The sequence below is a fragment of the Rattus norvegicus genome, chromosome 7 (assembly GCF_036323735.1).
Source record: "Rattus norvegicus strain BN/NHsdMcwi chromosome 7, GRCr8, whole genome shotgun sequence".
NCBI lineage: Eukaryota > Metazoa > Chordata > Mammalia > Rodentia > Muridae > Rattus > Rattus norvegicus.
In genome coordinates, this window is record NC_086025.1 from 88410495 (window position 1) to 88427280 (window position 16786).

A 16786-nucleotide genomic window follows, 5' to 3' on the forward strand; every position below is an offset into this window, starting at 1 on the left:
AATGAGCGGGTCCCAGAAGTACTCACACAGAAAGAGGCTTGCTACAGAATGTTGTCAAAGAAATCCACCAGAGCCAGCTCACGGTAGTGATCGTAGGAAGCGCAATAAAAATAATACAAGTCTATAAGTCTAGCACTAGAAGGTGAAGGCACGAGGACAAGGCATTCAAGAACTTGGCCACATACCAAATTCAAGACCAGCTAGGGCAACATGTGACTCCCACCTTAAGAACCAAAAATTAATAAGTAGATTAATAAGTAGAACAAAAATGATGAAAATGCTTTGTGGCACCTTTTCAAGGACTCTTCTTCTTAGTGCTTTGACTATTAATGCTTCTATATCATTTTTTGTTGTTTGAGACCTGTAGCCCAAACTGGTCTTAAACACTCTTATAGCAATCTTTCTGTCTCTCTTCCCACGTAATGGGATTGCAGGTGTGAGTCACCAAGCCTGACATATTAATGTCTCTAATAAGTCCTATTGCCTTTACTTCATAAATGAGAACACTGAACACTTTAACTGGCTACAGGTTCTTCTCTCAAGAAATGGTAGAGTTGAGAAACTGGGTCCTTATGAAACAGGCCAAACCCCTGTTTGTTTGCTGTTCCTAACTAGTGATGAGGAGAATCAAAAATTATGTTTCTAGGGCTAAAGAAGTCCCTCGGTAGGAAGATCATTTGTTGTTCAAGCATCAGGACCTTAGTTTGGGTCTTTAGTATCTGTAGCTAGATGTGGCGGTATCCAAACTCATAACCTCAGTGCTGTCCTGGTAGTCACAGAAGGAGTGTTGAGGCTTACTGGGTGCTACCTTAGTTTAGTGAGAGACACCATCTTGAAGGAATAAAGGGAGAACACACTCGATACACTCCTCTGACCTTACATGTGCCTGCACCACACACACCTATTTCACACCAAAAAAATATGTGCATTACATTAAAACATTTTTAAGGAGTCGTGTGTCAGAGACTGTCACATCCTAGCATGACAACTTTTGCCAACAAAAAGTAGACAATTGTTTTGTCTGTGGGAAAATCTAATTTATCCCTGGAAGTATTTGTGTTTTTGATAAGGCAGATTGCTTGCTTTCTTTACACTGGAATCAAAATAAGTCTCCCATGCCACGTGATTTTCAAAGCCTGCTTTGGACTGCACAGATGCTAAGTCCTGTCATCATTTTAGTGCAAAGACAAACTGCACGGGTTCCACTGCCCGTGAGCTTGGAAAGGGTAGAGAGGGAATTCCGACTGTCCTAAGGGACACTGAAGAAAGCAAGGAAGACATGTGCCAAGCTTTCCTGTTATTCTCTTCTCTCTGGAGCAAGCAGGTACTGTCCGTCACTAATGTCTGCTTCCCTAAGGTGACTGGCCACATGGTGAGCTTTAGCCAAGTTGTAGGCGATTGTAGTTCTTTTAAACTGTGTAATATCGTTGCCATTTTTCTGCAACAGATTGCTTTCTCAGACTCTTACCATCTTGCTGTTGTCTACACACACACACACACACACACACACACACACACACCACTATCACTAAACACTTCTTTCCCTTATTTGTTCCTTTGTTTGAGAAAGGCTCTCACCATGTAGTCCAGACTGACTTGAATCTTCTCCCCTTAACCTCCAGGGTCCTGGGACACCTGGCTTGTGTGTACAAAAGGATAAAGCCAAAGAGGTTTCTCAGATAGCACAAATAAGAGAGCTAGGAATTAGAGTACACAGATTAGGAAAAGGAGAACAACTGGTGGCCTAGGGTTATCATCAGCCATGACCCTGCTCTTTGTACACGAGGAACCAGCCTGAGAGCTCACTTAGATTCCCTAGTATCACCTTCAGATATAACCAGAACCCACCAAAGACACATATAGGGTGTTACAAAGACATGCAGGCTGGCTCCTGAGAATCCCACCGGCATGTTCTACGGGCCTTCCAAATCTGTTGAATTTGGAATTCGAGAACCTTGCAGCCCGCTTCCTTAGAACCTTCAGATCCCAAAGGAGCCCTTACAGCTGACCAGAAGCCCCAGTTCCAGATGATTCAATGCCTCTTGCTTCTGAGGGCACCTACTGTCGTGTGACATACCTACATACAAAGACATGCATTCACATATGTTTTTTAAAATTAAATTATTAAAATAAACCTTAAAAAAAAAACTAGCCATAACTCAGTAAGCAGGAACGCTGAGAACACTGGGACTGTTTTTCTCAGTGCAAGCACCGGAAGAATAGACCATGCTACCAGGCATTCTGTTCTGTTTTCCCGTAGCCTTCTGGCCTAGACCTTATTTTCCTGGCTCCACCTCCGGGGATCATGACCCCTGGTTAGGAAGGACATAAGGAAGAAATCCTTCTGGCCCAGGGAAGATAACTGCTATGGAGAAATTCAGCTCACAGCCCATAAAACTAGGATCCACACTGTGGGAAAGCAGTGCAATTTCTGTGGGGAAACCCGCATGTTCTGGGCTATTCTGACATTGAAGTCATGGCCTTACAAGTGTGTGGCCCTCCTTGGCACAGTGTAAATATCTTCCTGGAACTTTGAGAGGAATTTGGAACAAGATGTGATCAACATCAATGTAGAGGCAGGGAGTAGATAAGAACTTTTTCTTTCAAAAAAAATTTTTTATGGTGCCCTGTTTGTGTTTTTTCTTTTGCCTCCATGTGTGTATGTGTAAATATTTACATGTGTGTGATGCATGTACACATGTGTGTGGATGTGGGCAGGGGGGGACCCAAAGTTGACATCAGTGTCTTTCTCAGTCAGTCTCCACTTTATAGAGGCAGAGTCTCCCACTGAGCCCAGGATCTTGTCCTTTCAGATAGTCTAACCAGCTAGCATGCTTCAGGGATGTTCTGTCTCTGTTTTACAAGGACCCCATGATGCCTGACATTGTATGTAGGTCCCAGAGGTCTGAGTCTCATTCCTTACGCTTGCCACGGAAGCACCCTATCCTCTGAGGTAGGGCTGCAGAAACCTGCTCCCTTGCCCAGCTCAAGTCTACGTTCTTCTAGTTGTCTTGTAAAGAGGTGGGTATCTGAACATGGTAAAACACAGCCATTTACTGAATGAGAAATGATAGCCAAGTGTCTGGCCTTAGTCTGCGCATTGTGCGTATATAGTTATGTCTTTGTTTCCTTATCATAGTTCAGTTATCTCTATCTGAACACATAAAGCTCCAACAGGTGAACAATTTCCCCACATCTGTAGATTATACAAATGAAACTTCGATTTCTTGGATTTAAATCCAAGGCCCTCCCAGTTTCCATCCTCTGGCATTTAAGTGTGCCCTCGGCGCATTTGTAAACCGAATTTCCCCGAAACTGCCGCACTGTTTTTGAGTATTCTGCATGCCAGTGGATTGACCAGGACTTTGTGATTCTCCAGAGTTGGAATGACCAGAACCAAAATTATCTTGGGCTTCCTTTTGTCTCTTTACTAGCCCCTTATCACTAATCTTTTTATCTGCCCTAACCTTTGGAATGTTTTAACGTAACAGACTTTGCTTCTGTCAACCAAGAAGCTAAGGATGTCGTGAGATAGCATCTGAGACCTGAAGCACAGATTTCCCCACTTTGCCACAACCTGTCCACCAGATGTTCCCACCAGCACACCTACAAGTGCACTGGTTCGTGACTTGTGCTGAGTGAATGCTAAGGCTCATCTGACCTCAGACCAAAACACATCATCCAGGACAACCTGAAGCCACATTCTCTGCCCATGGTCACTCGTCTTTAGCTCATGATAAATCATCTCGTCCCTACCTTTGAGCAAGATGTATGGTTTATAGCCATATACATATGTGGCAGGTCATAATTTGTATGTAAGTAATTAGTAATCCTGTCAGAGGGACTATATGGAGACTGGTTTTCTTGGATGAGAGGACACTCAATTTCCTGGGAGACTTGGTTGGAATTCCTCTTTTGTTTCTTTTCCATGCTTTTGATTCTCTGCTTTGGGTATAAGCTTTGTCTTTTGAAGTCCTCCTACTGTCACCCAGTGGCCAGGCTGACAGCTGAAACTCACCTATACGAGCCTTGAGCATTGATCTCTTGGCCCATCATAACTCACGGACATCAGTGTGACTGTCTGGCCACCTTCCATACCATGGTGAGGAAGATGTAGTTCTCTCATCCACCTTAGCTCAATCAGGATCTTGCTTCAGGACAGAATTGGGGTTGTCCCTGCCCAGAGTAGCTGCACACTATAAAGCCAGGACATGGTGGGATAATTATGTCCTCCACAGAGAGGCCATTTGGGTTCAGTGATGACAAACCAGATGTCCTCCTTTCACCTTGACCCATCCAGAGTATAATGTGATTAAGGTAAAATTCAGGGAAAACTCTGTAGCGGCAGCATCTATCCAGGGAAGAAAGTAGCTGTAGGAAAGATACAGGATGGGGGATATTGATGTGAACTTTTGAACTGCCTGATTTTAGCATTGTGCTCCCTGTACAGCTCCGTATAGTGACAACCTGTCCCGAGGTACCCCCACTCTCTATCCCCCCAACCTCTACCTGCCTCTGATTTGGAAGATCTGCCATTCCATTCAAATCTGTTTAATAAAAGAAGTAAAATAAGCCATAGGTGGTAGCGCTTGTCTGTAATCCCAGTCCCCCAAAGGCCATAAGTTCAAGGCCACCCTGGGCTAAGTATCAGGGCAGTCAGGGCTGCATAGCATGACTCTCTCGCTATTCCTCTCCACACCCCAATATAAGAGAAGCAAAGTTGTCAGCAAAGGGTGGGAGCTGCAAATGGCTTCAGTTTAAGGTGCAAGGACTGATTTGGACCACTTGAATTGGGATGGCTTTCTAAGAAATACTTCCATCCAGAAAAGGCCCAGCCACGGTGCTGGTTATCTCTCTGTACAAGCAGAACTGTGTAAGGAGTAATTAAGGCATGAGGACGCTCTGAAAAGTTGACAGTGTACTTTTACTTGCACAATCTGCAGAAAGGTCTCGAAGGTCAGCCCTTTCAACTTATTTTGTCAAGTGCTTCCTTTCCATCTCTCTAATTGGGAATTGAAGATAACCTCTGATACCAAGGGAGCATATTTCTCTCATTCATAAGATGTAAGCTTATGCCTAACTGCACATTACAGTCACACTGGAACAGAAACCTTGGCACAGATTTTTGTACTGCCTCCTCCCAAATGTTACTAAGAGATGAATCCTAGTAAAAGTGGTTTTATTGCCTGATAACTGTGAGTCTAACCTTTTGTTTATGTGAGGTACTTGTCTGAAGTGCCCAGGAGTTGCCACTCTGCTGCTGGCAACGCCACTGCCCTATAAGAAGCACCATCTTTCTTTCACTGTGTTTACTACAGAAAGGAAATGACAGAGAAACACCCATGAAACCTAAGGAGTGGGGCCGGGAGCCAGCACATTTGTTGAATGTTCACCATTTGCTGACTTGCACCAACAGTGGCTTGGAGCCAAGAGGCACAGCGCCTGCTTACTGAGGACTTCATTTGTAACTTATCACTGTGTTTCCAGTGAAGATGGACCAGTTAGGGATAAGAATTAAATAGTCTAGGGTCACGGAGAAGGCTGGCTGGGTAAAGGCCCTTCCAGGTCTGACAGCCAGAGTCCCCAGGACCCACGCTGTGGAAGGAAAGAACCAACTTCTGTGAGTTGTCCTCTGATCTTCCCTTGTACCCCACCCCCCAGAAAAGTTAATTAAGGGAAGAGATACCACTGTTCTAGTCCGTGAGGACTTATTGAGTCACTGTTTATCCTGGAACAAAACAGTTGACTAATTTACATGCTTAATGAACCCGAGGGAATCTCCCCCACGCTCTTCCCGCCAGCCTCACTTGGGGTGGCTCTTTTGCTGTTAGATTATTTATCTTCCTGAAGGGGAACGCAGAGGCGTGGAAGTCGGTTTGGCTACCTATCAGCACTTCTGAAAGAATGCTTATCCAGGGAAGACTTGGAAACCTGTGAGGATTTGAGGATCATCTGGATGTTTCCAGTTCTGCCATCCCGTCCTGGTGCCTCTGTGTTCTCAGAATAATGCTTAGGAAGTGAGGAGTTAGTTCCTAAAGCTCCCTCTTCCTGGACCACCTAACTGGTGCTTCCAGAACCTCCAGCCTCTGCTAATAGCCAGGACTCCTCCCTATCTTCCCCCCCACCCCCCATCCCAATCTCCTCTTCATTCTCCTCTGACAGACCCTTAGTGAGCTCAGGCTGCTGTCAAACTCGTGGTCTTCTTGCCTTAACCTCCAAGGTGCTAGGATTGCAGGCATACGCCACCATATGCAGTTTCTCAGTTTCTTCTTCATGAGCGTCTACATGTGTGTCAGACCGTGCAGGGAGGTCCTCATCACCGTAATGGTCACACGTACAGAATCCATTTATCATTTAGTGAGATGGCAACTTACAGGAAAGGGAACAGTGCTACTGGATTTACACTAATAACCGTTTGCTCACTTTTAAAATGGCATCTCACTAGAGCTGCCCAGACAAGCCTGCAGCTTACCAACTAGCAATGCTCCCTTGAACTCACAGCCATCCTTCTGCATCAGCCTACCTAGTGCTGTAATTGCAAGGTCGCATCACTACTCCAGAACAGTTTCTGTTTCTTTTCCCTTTGTTTTTGAGACAGGGTTCATTATGTAGCCCTAGCCGGACTACAGTTTATTATGTAGACCAAACCAGCCTCAAGCTCCTAGAGTCCACCCATCTTTGCCTCCCGAATACAGGGAATTAAAGGCACGTACCACTATGCCTGGCAAGTTTGTATTGCTTAATAAATAAATAAACTATAGGTGCCACGGAAACAAATGCCAGACATTGAGTAAATAAATCCTTTCATAGATGCCTTTTTTTTTTTTTTTTTTTTTTTTGGCTAGGAGCAGACTCCTGAATGGATGCCCCCTGGTACAAACAGAAACAAAAGCTAATTCTGCTTGGTAGGAGCAGTCTTTCATGTGTGTGCAAGGTCAAGAGGGTGGAAATGTCTTACTTTTTTCCCCATTTTTAATTAATTAATTAATTAATTTTACACTCCAGATTTTATTCCCCTCCCGGTTCATCCTCCGACTGTTCCACATCCCATACCTCCTCCCCCTGCCCTCCAGTCTCCACAAGGATGTCTCCCACCCCACCCAACCCACCTCTAAACTTCCTGGGGCCTCCAATCTCTTGAGGCTTAGGTACATCTTCTCTGACTGAACCCAGACCCAGGATTCCTCTGCTGTATACTTGTTGGAGGCCTCATCTCAGCTGGTGTACGCTGCCTGGTTGGTGATTCAATGTCTGAGAGATCTCAGGGGTCCTCCTACAGGGTTGCCCTCCTCCTCAGCTTCCTCCAGCTTTTCCCTAATTCAACCACAGGGGTCAGCAGCTTCTGTCCATTGGTTGGGTGCACATATCTGCATCTGACTCTTTCAGCTGCTTGCTGGGTCTTTTGGAGGGCAGTCACAGTAAGTCCCTTTTGTGAACGCCCCATAGCCTCAGTAATGATGTCAGGTGTTGGGGCCTCCCCTTGATCTGGATCCTACTTAGGCCTGTCGCTGGACCTTCTTTTCAGGTTCGTCTCCATTTCCATCCCTGCATTTCTTTCAGACAGGAAGAATCATGGGTCAGAGCTTTGACTGTGGGATAGCAACCCCATCTCTCACTTGATACCCTGTCTTTCTGCTGGAGGTAGGCTGAACAAGTTCTTTGTCCCCACTATGGGAAATTTCATCTAAGGTCCCTCCCTTTGAGTCCCAAGGTTCTCTCACTCCCCAGGTCTCTGGTACATTTTAGAGTCTCCTCCCAACCTCCTTCCTCCCTAGGTCACCTGTTTCCATTCTTTCTGCTGGCCCTCAGGGCTTCAGTCCTTTTTCCCTACCCAATATCAGACCATGTTCCCCTCTCCCCCCATTCCCATCCCCTTTCCCTCCACTGTCCCTCCCTCCCTTCCCACTTGTAGCTGCTCTCTTCTCCCTCCCTAGTGGGACTGAGGCGTCCTCACTTGGGCCCTTCATCTTGTTGACCCTTATGAGTTCTGTGGACTGTATTTTGGGTATTCTGTACCTTTTTTTTTTAATTGGATATTTTTTAATTTACATTTTAAATGTTATCACTTTTCCTGGTTTCCCATCCATAACCCCCCATCCCACCCTCCCCCTTCTTCTATGAGGGTGTTCCTCCACCCACCCACGTAGCCACCTACCCAGCTACCACTTCCCGCTTTCCCACCCTGACTTTTAACCGCTAGCTATATAGATGATTGTTGGTCATTCCATTTTTGTAACTAATGACATCCTCCCTATTCTAGGAATTGAGTCAAAATACAAATAGATGCTTGTTGGTTAATCCCTGGTGGAAAGTGAAATTGCTTTTAGTTTTCAAGTAGTGAGACTCAATCCTCCTCTTTCCTTATTTCAAGCTAGAGGACCCCTAGGGTTTCTGGCATTGAACTTCTGTGCTTTGCAGTTCATTTGGGGATAGGAACCCAGTGTTTTTACTTAACTGAGCCCCCTTCTTCGTCTTCAGTTTTTATATCTAGGCAAGACAAAGACACTTGGCAGTTCTATCATGAGCCCCTTAACATTTATTTCTCTTTTTACAGTGTTGGAGTTGATAAATATTTAGTATGAACACAGCCTCCCACTTTTGAGTCAGTTGACGATGGGACTACTTAGGGCATTAATGTTTAGCTTGCACAGCTTCATGCACTCATAGCAGCCATTAGAACACAGACAGCGTGAATGCAGTTTGAAGAAAACAAGAGGTGATGTTGCTTATTAACCATTGGCCTCCATAATTTTATCACACTCACTAGCTGAGAGGAAAATATAAGGAGATGACATTGTTTCTGTACTAATTTTCCCTTTCTTTCCTCTTACTCTTGTGATAAATATTTGTGATACACTTAAGAACGGAAGCTAACATTTAAACAGCACCTTATAACTTAGGAAAGGATTTACATGCATTCTGTGGGTTCTGTAACTATTGATCCTTAAGCTTGTTCGCTAAGAAGGAGGATTGTGACCAATCACTAAGACTCCCTATCTGTTTAACAGTGTTTGGATATAGCGTCTCATGGACACAGGGCAGCCTTCGAACTCACCATGTTAGTAGGGATGATCTTGAGCTCCTGATTGCACGGCCTCCACCTGCAGAGGTTATAATTGTATACCAACTGTAGTGGTTTGAATATGCTAAGTAGCACTATTAGGAGGTGTGACCTTGTTGGGGTAGGTGTGGCCTTGTTGGAAGAAGTGCATCACTGTGGGAGCATCTTGGACTCAAACTCTGCCCAGGGTGGAAGAGAGTCTATCCTGGTTGCCTTCAGGTCAAGACTCTTGGCTCCTTCTCCAGTACCATGTCTGCCTGGATGCTGCCATGCTCCCTGCCGTGATGATAATGGATTGAACCTCCAGAACTAAGCAAGCCCCCAGTTAAATGCTTTCCTTTATAAAAGCTACCTTGCTCATGGTGTCTCTTCACAGCAATGGAAACCCTAACTAAGAAACTGCCATACCCAGTTTGCCATTTGGGAGATCGACCCCAGGGCTATATCCATGCTAGAGAATCACTCTATCCATTTGAGACACATCCCCTGCTCAAGTTCTATAAGTAGTTTAAAGTGCCTCCTGCCATTAACCAGTCCACCCAGGCAGGCCCTGGACAGGCAAACAGCTCCTCAGCTGCTTAAGCTTGCCCACAAGTACAGGCCAGAGACAAAACAGAAGGAACAGAGGTGCTGGCCCGCGCTGAGAAGAAAGCTGCTGGAAGCGGGGACGTCCCAACTAAGAGACCGCCTGTCCTCCGAGCAGGGGTCAATACAGTCACCACCTTGGTGGAGAAAAAGAAGGCTCAGCTGGTGGTGATTGCCCATGATGTAGACCCCATTGAGCTGGTGGTTTTCCTGCCTGCCCTTTGTCGAAAGATGGGGGTGCCCTGCTGCATCATCAAGGGAAAGGCCAGGCTGGGGCGCCTGGTCCACAGGAAGACGTGCACCACTGTTGCCTTCACACAGGTTAACTCGGAAGGCAAGGGTGCTCTGGCTAAGCTGGTGGGAGCTATTAGGACCAATTACAATGACAACTAGGATGAGATCCACAGCCACTAGGGAGGCAACGTCCTGGGTCCTAAGTCTGGGGCTCACACTGCCAAGCTGGAAAAGGCAAAGGCTAAAGAACTCGCCACTAAACTGGGTTAAATATACACTGCTAAGTTTTTTGAACATAAATATAATTACAAAATAACCTTCAAAATAAAAAAATAGGCAAATTAATAAATATCTACATGTATTTCTCTAATGTGTTGTGGGTTCAAAACCCTTCACAAAAAAGAAATATTTAAATCTTCAGAATAATATAAATCAATAATTAAATAAATACAAACATTTTCATATATTCTTGCCATTTTCAAAGGTTGGGACTAGATTTTTCTTTTATAGCTCATATACTTGATTTTCTTTTCCATTTCTTCTTTCTTTCATTCTCTCTCTTGTTTTTTGTTTGGGTTTTGTTTTGTTTTGTCATCTTGTTTTACAAAGCAGGGTCGTACTATGCAGCCCTGGCTGTCCTGGAACTCACTAGGTAGACCAGACTGGCCTTGAACTCAGAGATGTGTCTGCCTCTGCCTCCTTAGTGCTGGGATTTAAGGCGTGCCCCACCAGGCCCGGCCAGAGTTCACACTTCACCTCTCACTTCTATTTATTTCATATGTATACATTGTGCCCCTGCATGTGTGGGGATGCCTGCTACAGGACACTATGGAGGTCAGAGAACTGTCAAGCTTCGCAGCAAGTCCCTTTAGCTTCTGAGTCATCTCCAACCCTAAGGTCATACTTTAGGCCCTAAAACCCTATGACAGTGTGCATCAGAGTCATATAGTTCCTCCTGGCTGACTGAGTCTAGTATTGCTGGGCATCCCAAAATGCTTGGGTTAAGTTGGTCTGCAGTGTTGCTGGACCAAGCCAAAAAGGATGAGCTGTTTCCCAGGCCTTTGTGTGGGAAGACCTCTCTAGGCTTTTCCAGGGCTTTGCTCTGGTCTTCTCAGATTGCCACTGTTTATGTTGGTGGTCAAATCCCTCGTAAAGTTCTCCAGGTCTTCTGAGCCTATGTTGATCTTCATCTGGGACAGTGATATATTCTGTCACTTGTTGCTTGTGGCAAGCTACTGATGAAAGGGATACTGTGATGCACTTGGCACAGAGAAAAGGCCACTCAAGATGGAAAATAGCCCTTGTGTAAGCAGGAAGACAGAACGGGGCTGTTCTTCCTCCCTCCATTGCTCTTGTTGGGAGTGATAACAACATCAAAACCATATTTTTTTTCCCTGTTGACCTTTAAATCTCGGGATGGGTGATGTAGTTAACAGAACTGTCTTTTTCACGTGGCAACCAACAAGACACAACGTTAGAGAGAGCTTCCCTCTGGTCGGTGGATCTGAAAGCAGGGAATCCTGGAAGGATTCTTTTTCTTATTTTACTGTGAGAAGGATTTTCTGATAAATATGTTATCTTTAATCAGCTTATAAATTTGGAGACCCTATGAGACCTGCTTTTGATCACAGTGAACAAGATAGCAAAATGTGAGCAATCTAATTCTTGCCCCTGGGGAATGTCTGCTCCCCTCATCCCCCAACTTACCCCCACTCCCACCGCCCTTGTGTTGGCTGTTGAAGATGACTCTTTAAGTAGATAGAAATAACAAAAGTCCACATATCAGTGAAAGACAGTTGAATAAAATATTCCTTTGATAAAATGTGAATTTGGGGCTAGTGAGGTGGCTGTACAGGTAAGAGCACCAGCTGCTCTTCTAGAAGATCCAGGTTCGATTCCCAGCACCCATGTGGCAGCTCACAACCTTCTTTCTGTAACTCCAGCTCTAGGGGAGCTGATGTCCTCTTCTGGCCTCTGTGGGCAACAGGCATATATGTGGTACACATACATGACATACATGCAGGTCAACACCCACACAGAGAAAGCAAAAATAAATTGTAAATGAAAAAAAAAAAAAACCCATGAAACCTTTAACTGTGAAGTTCCTTTGGTTTCATCCATGTTCCTCACAGACTCCAAATATGCTTCTGAGTGAGAATGTGTGGGCTCAACAGATACCTTCAGGGTAGAGCTAGTCACTGAAAAGCCACAGTGACTAGGGGAATAACAGGACAAAGCTTAGCCCTACCTAGCACCCTGTGCTGCAAGTCTGTTCGGAGGGCTTAAGCCAAAACTCTGTTGGAACTAGACTGATATTAACTGTAGAAATGACTCCCGTGCATATAACTAACTATAAGAAGCTTAGAATGACTTGGGTTAGAAAAGAAACGCTTAAGAACAAGAAGAAGAAAACACACAGGGCTTCAACAATCAATGCTGTGTTATCAAGACTGAATTCATTTTCACTGAAGTATTTTCTTTCTTGTGTTTTTGCTATGAGGGTCTAGAGAGGTACTCCTCCTGCCTCATCCTCCACCAGTGATGGGATTGTGGGTGTCTCTCTCCCCATGCCCTGCTTCAATCTAAAACTTTTGCCACTTTTTTTTTTTTTATAATAATGGTCACATTCAAACCCCTTAGGTCATGCATTCAAAGACTACAGAAAAAGGATTGATTTAAAGGTTGAGCCCTTCTATAGGATAATACTCAAATGTTGCACTTCAGAAACAAATAGTTTATTTTTTTCAGATCACGGTAGACACCACAGGCATACATAAAAGAGCAATCTGCTGCTGGACAAGGTAGTACACATCTGTAATCCATCACTTGGGAGGCGGAAACAGGGAGACGAGGCACTCAGAACAGTGATACATATTGTTGACTAGATGGCAAGTCTGGGATACATGAGAACCTGTCTCACCAAACCAAAAGGACACAGCTCAACAAGCCAGCTAATTCTGTGTCCAACAAGATGTGTGGAACTTCCACATTGGCTCATGATCCCCTGGCGGAAAGTTTAGTGGGCTGAATTAGGTCTGGATTGAGCTTTTCCGTCAGTCACAGGTAACTCTTGTTCCTTGGCTTGCTAGGTTTTGTTGTTTTGGAGTCAACCCCAAATCATGCACATGCTAAGCAAATGTTCGGCCACTGAGCCACGTTCCCTTTGTTTGCTTTACTTTGTTAAAGTACATGTTTCAGTCTGAACAACTCTTGTTCTGGACCAGTTCCATTTGCCACAGCTCCTCCCTTAAAATAAGGAACTGTTTTTGAGGTTAGCTCCTCATCCCTGAATTCTGTGGCGTCATCTGTGGAAAATCTATTAGTTTCATAAATGTGGGCTGATCTGCAGGTGGTCTAAGTATCTGGGAGCAACAGATGAGAGAGTTAGCTGATCAGCATCCTTCAGGACAGCTGTAACTGGGAAGCCAACAGGGATCACCAAGGAACAGACCCCCAAGGTTATGAAATCCTTGCCTGAGCATCCTTGAGGATCCAGGACAGCCTGCTGCATCTCAGAACAACACTGCCATTTCTTTCCGGTGTGCAGCTTAAGGGCTTGTCGAGTTAGCCTTGCATCCTGGCATTTTGCTTGCAATAAAACCAATATGAAAAGAACTGGGGATGTGTACAGTAGTGGGATGATTGAGAAAAGCCTCTCAAAGGCCTGTTAGAATCTTAATGATGTCCCAGAGTCCCCGTCCAGCTTGCTGACTTTGCCTCTGCTATCCTAATTAACAGACAGTGACTTTCTAGATCTCGCCAAATGTCACTTTAGGCCAAATGACAGCTGTCAGGAGAATGTGGCTGAGAGCCGATGAGATCTTTGCCTGGCTATCTTTAGAAGATACTGTCTTTGGCTTAATGAAGGCTGTTTTTGAAAAGTAGCCACAGGTGTTTAGAGGCATGCGAGGCATTCTTGGGGCTCTAAATAGGGCCTGGTAAGTTTCCAGGTTCTTTATATAATCACCAACAGGAATGAAAACTTACTTGTCCACAGTCAATTACTAGGGAATTATAGAGAAAAGGGAGTGTGTGGAATACTTAGAAAATAATGGGGAACTTGTGAAAGACATAAATGCATACAGCACACACATAGACAACCATTGATATAACCAAGGCAAGCAGGCAGAAGTTCTTTTGTGTGTTTTGTTCTGAGACAGGATCTTATGTAGCCTAGGTTGACTTTGAACTCTGGATAATCCTGAACTCCTGATCGTCCTGCCTCTGCCTCCTAAGAAATGGGAGTACAGGTGGGAACCACCGTGCCTGGCTTTGGAAATATTTTTACAAGAGCCAGTGTAACCAGTCCCCGTGGCACAGGCCTGAAATCTCAGCTACTAGGGAGGCTGAGGCAGGAGGAACACAAGGCCAGGGCCTGCCGAGGCAATGAAGTGACTTCAAAGCAAATCTGACTGACTTAGGGAGATTCTGTCTCGAAAGAGAAAGAACAAAATGGAGCTACAGTGGAGTACTTGAATCCATGGACCAGGCCTTATGTTCAGCCTCCAGCACTGACAACAAAGCCAATGAATGCATAGTTTTTAAAGTGAGTCAAGGACAGGCTTAGTGATACACACATGTAACCCCATCATTTGGGAAGTAGATGTAGGAGGATCAGGAATTCAAGGTCTTCCTCAGCTACATAATGAGTTTGAAACCAACCTAAGCTACATGAGATTCTATCACCAATAACAAAACAAAACAAACACTAAGAAAGATTGAGTCTTGGTGAGAAGTCTTAAGTTCTCCATGGTCTGTGTCCTTTGCTCTTTGCAAAGCGTTAATGACTAATTCAATCACTTGACAACCCTTCCTCTCCATACACGGGGGTTTATCATGTCTGGGCTAAGTTCACCCAAGTGTCTTTTAGACTAGGGGTTCTCAACATTCTGACCCCTTAATGCAGCCCCTCCTGTTGTAGTGACTCCCAACCATAAAATCCTTTTTGTTTCTGCTTCATAACTGTAATTTGGCTACTGTTGAGAATCATGACATAAATATCTGGTATGCAGGATGTCTGATATACAACACTCTCTAAAGGGGTCATGAACCATGGCTGTAGATGCTTCTCAACATCTTTTCCAATCACTTTTCAACTTGTTTTGATCCCTTCTTGTGTGTTTGTGTCCCACCACTGTAACTCGGACTAATATTCTCATCTCTGTGTGTTCTATGCCAGCTTTCCATGTCACCTTTTTAGGCACTTAGTATGTAAATAGGGTTGTTTGCCTCTAAGGGTGCCTACCTTGCCTAACAACCATTGGTGTAACCAAAGCAACCAATGTCCTTCTACCAATTTTTCTCAGATCTCTGGTCTGACTCTGGGCTGTGTGTTGCTGGCCTTCTCTGCCAGCAGGGGTGCCTGGTGTCTACACCACACAGGATCTTGACAGCAGGTAGAACCCAAGGAAAGCTGAGACCCCTGCTGCAGGTACTCTGAGGAACAGAGGGGCTGCACTGAAGGAAGGATCACATTCTCTGGGCTGTGGGGAGGGGACCAAGCTGACACTAAGGTGTTTGTCATCACAGAAAAATGGCACCTGGGACCCCTCAAGGGGCTGCCTGTTTCTACCTGGGTGCATTATCAACCACAAAAAGGCTGGGCCTAGAGACTCGGCCTTGGCATAACTGTATTATATGGTTGGTTTCTTTCTGGGTTCAAAGGAACATGGCAGCCTGGACCTTCTTACCTTTAACCCTGCACTAGACGCTGAGACAAGGTGATAGAAGAATGAAATAGTGTCTCCCCCTTACTCCCTCTTCCTCCCACTTTCTTCCCTAACCTCCTCCCCTTCTTCTTCCCCTTTCTCTCCTTCCTCCTCTTCCTCTTCTTTATTCCTATGTTTTTTGGGAAAGAAAAGACCTTATATAACCCAGGCAACCTTAAACTTGGTTTGTAGACCGTGTAGCAGAGCTTAACCTTGAACCCATTCCTAATCCTCCTGCTTCTACTTTCCAGTGCCATCCAATCACAGACAAGAGCCAGCATGGCTAGAGAGGTGGCTCTGTACGCACAGGTTTTGTAATAAGTTGATAAAAAGGAGAATCCATGCAAAGAAGAGCAAATAGAGAGAGGTACATGGTCAAACATAAGCATTAGAGGAAGTAAGTCCTGGAAGAGTCGGACATACGGGTCTCATCTGGTTGGTAAGCTACCAGGGAAGGAAGGAGAGGTAAGCTTGAGTGTGGCAAATTGACAGAGAACATTATCCTCCAAAAGGATGGAGATGGGCAGAAATGAGGGCAGCACATTTAGCTAAAAATAGACACTAGAAAGGGAAAATAATACCGGCTAGATTCGGTTTTAACCTAGTATAGAGAGACCTTGTGTGTACATCCTGTACACATTTTATTTGAAAGAAATGCCCATTTCAGTTACAGTGGCTGTCTTAGGGTTTCTACTGCTGTGAAGAGAAGCCATGACCACAACAACTCCTATAAAGGAAAACAGTTAAGTGGGCCTGGCTTACAGTTTAGAGGTCTCATCCATTATTTTCTTGGGAAGTATGGTGGTGGCATGCAGGCAGGCATGATGCTCAAGAGGTAGCCGAGAGTTCTACATCTGTATCACCAGGTAGTTGAGAATGGCACTGGGCCTGGTTTGAGCATCTGAGACCTCCGAGCCCACTCCAAGTGATATACTTCCTTCCACAAGGCCACTCCTCCTCCAACAAGGCCACACCTTCTAATAGTAGTAGCACTGCCTATGGATCTTTGGGGGCCATTTTCATTCAAACCCCCACAGTGACTAGAGAAACTAGTCTCTCTAGTTGACCATCTGCCTCTCTGCCAGGTATGGGTGTCAGATGCACATACACTGGTGAAATTATTTTACTGCCCCGTAACCCAAAGCAACCATAGATGCAAATGTTCTGGATATCACTTTCGAGGGTTTATGAAGTACTA

The 16786-nt window shown here is 44.9% G+C and overlaps 1 protein-coding gene across 4 annotated transcripts in view; it reads left to right on the forward strand.

The window, feature by feature from the left end:
- The window catches only part of Deptor (DEP domain containing MTOR-interacting protein), a 169321-nt gene that overhangs the window by 5750 nt on the left and 146785 nt on the right, over positions 1 to 16786 (forward strand). The window lies entirely within an intron of this gene.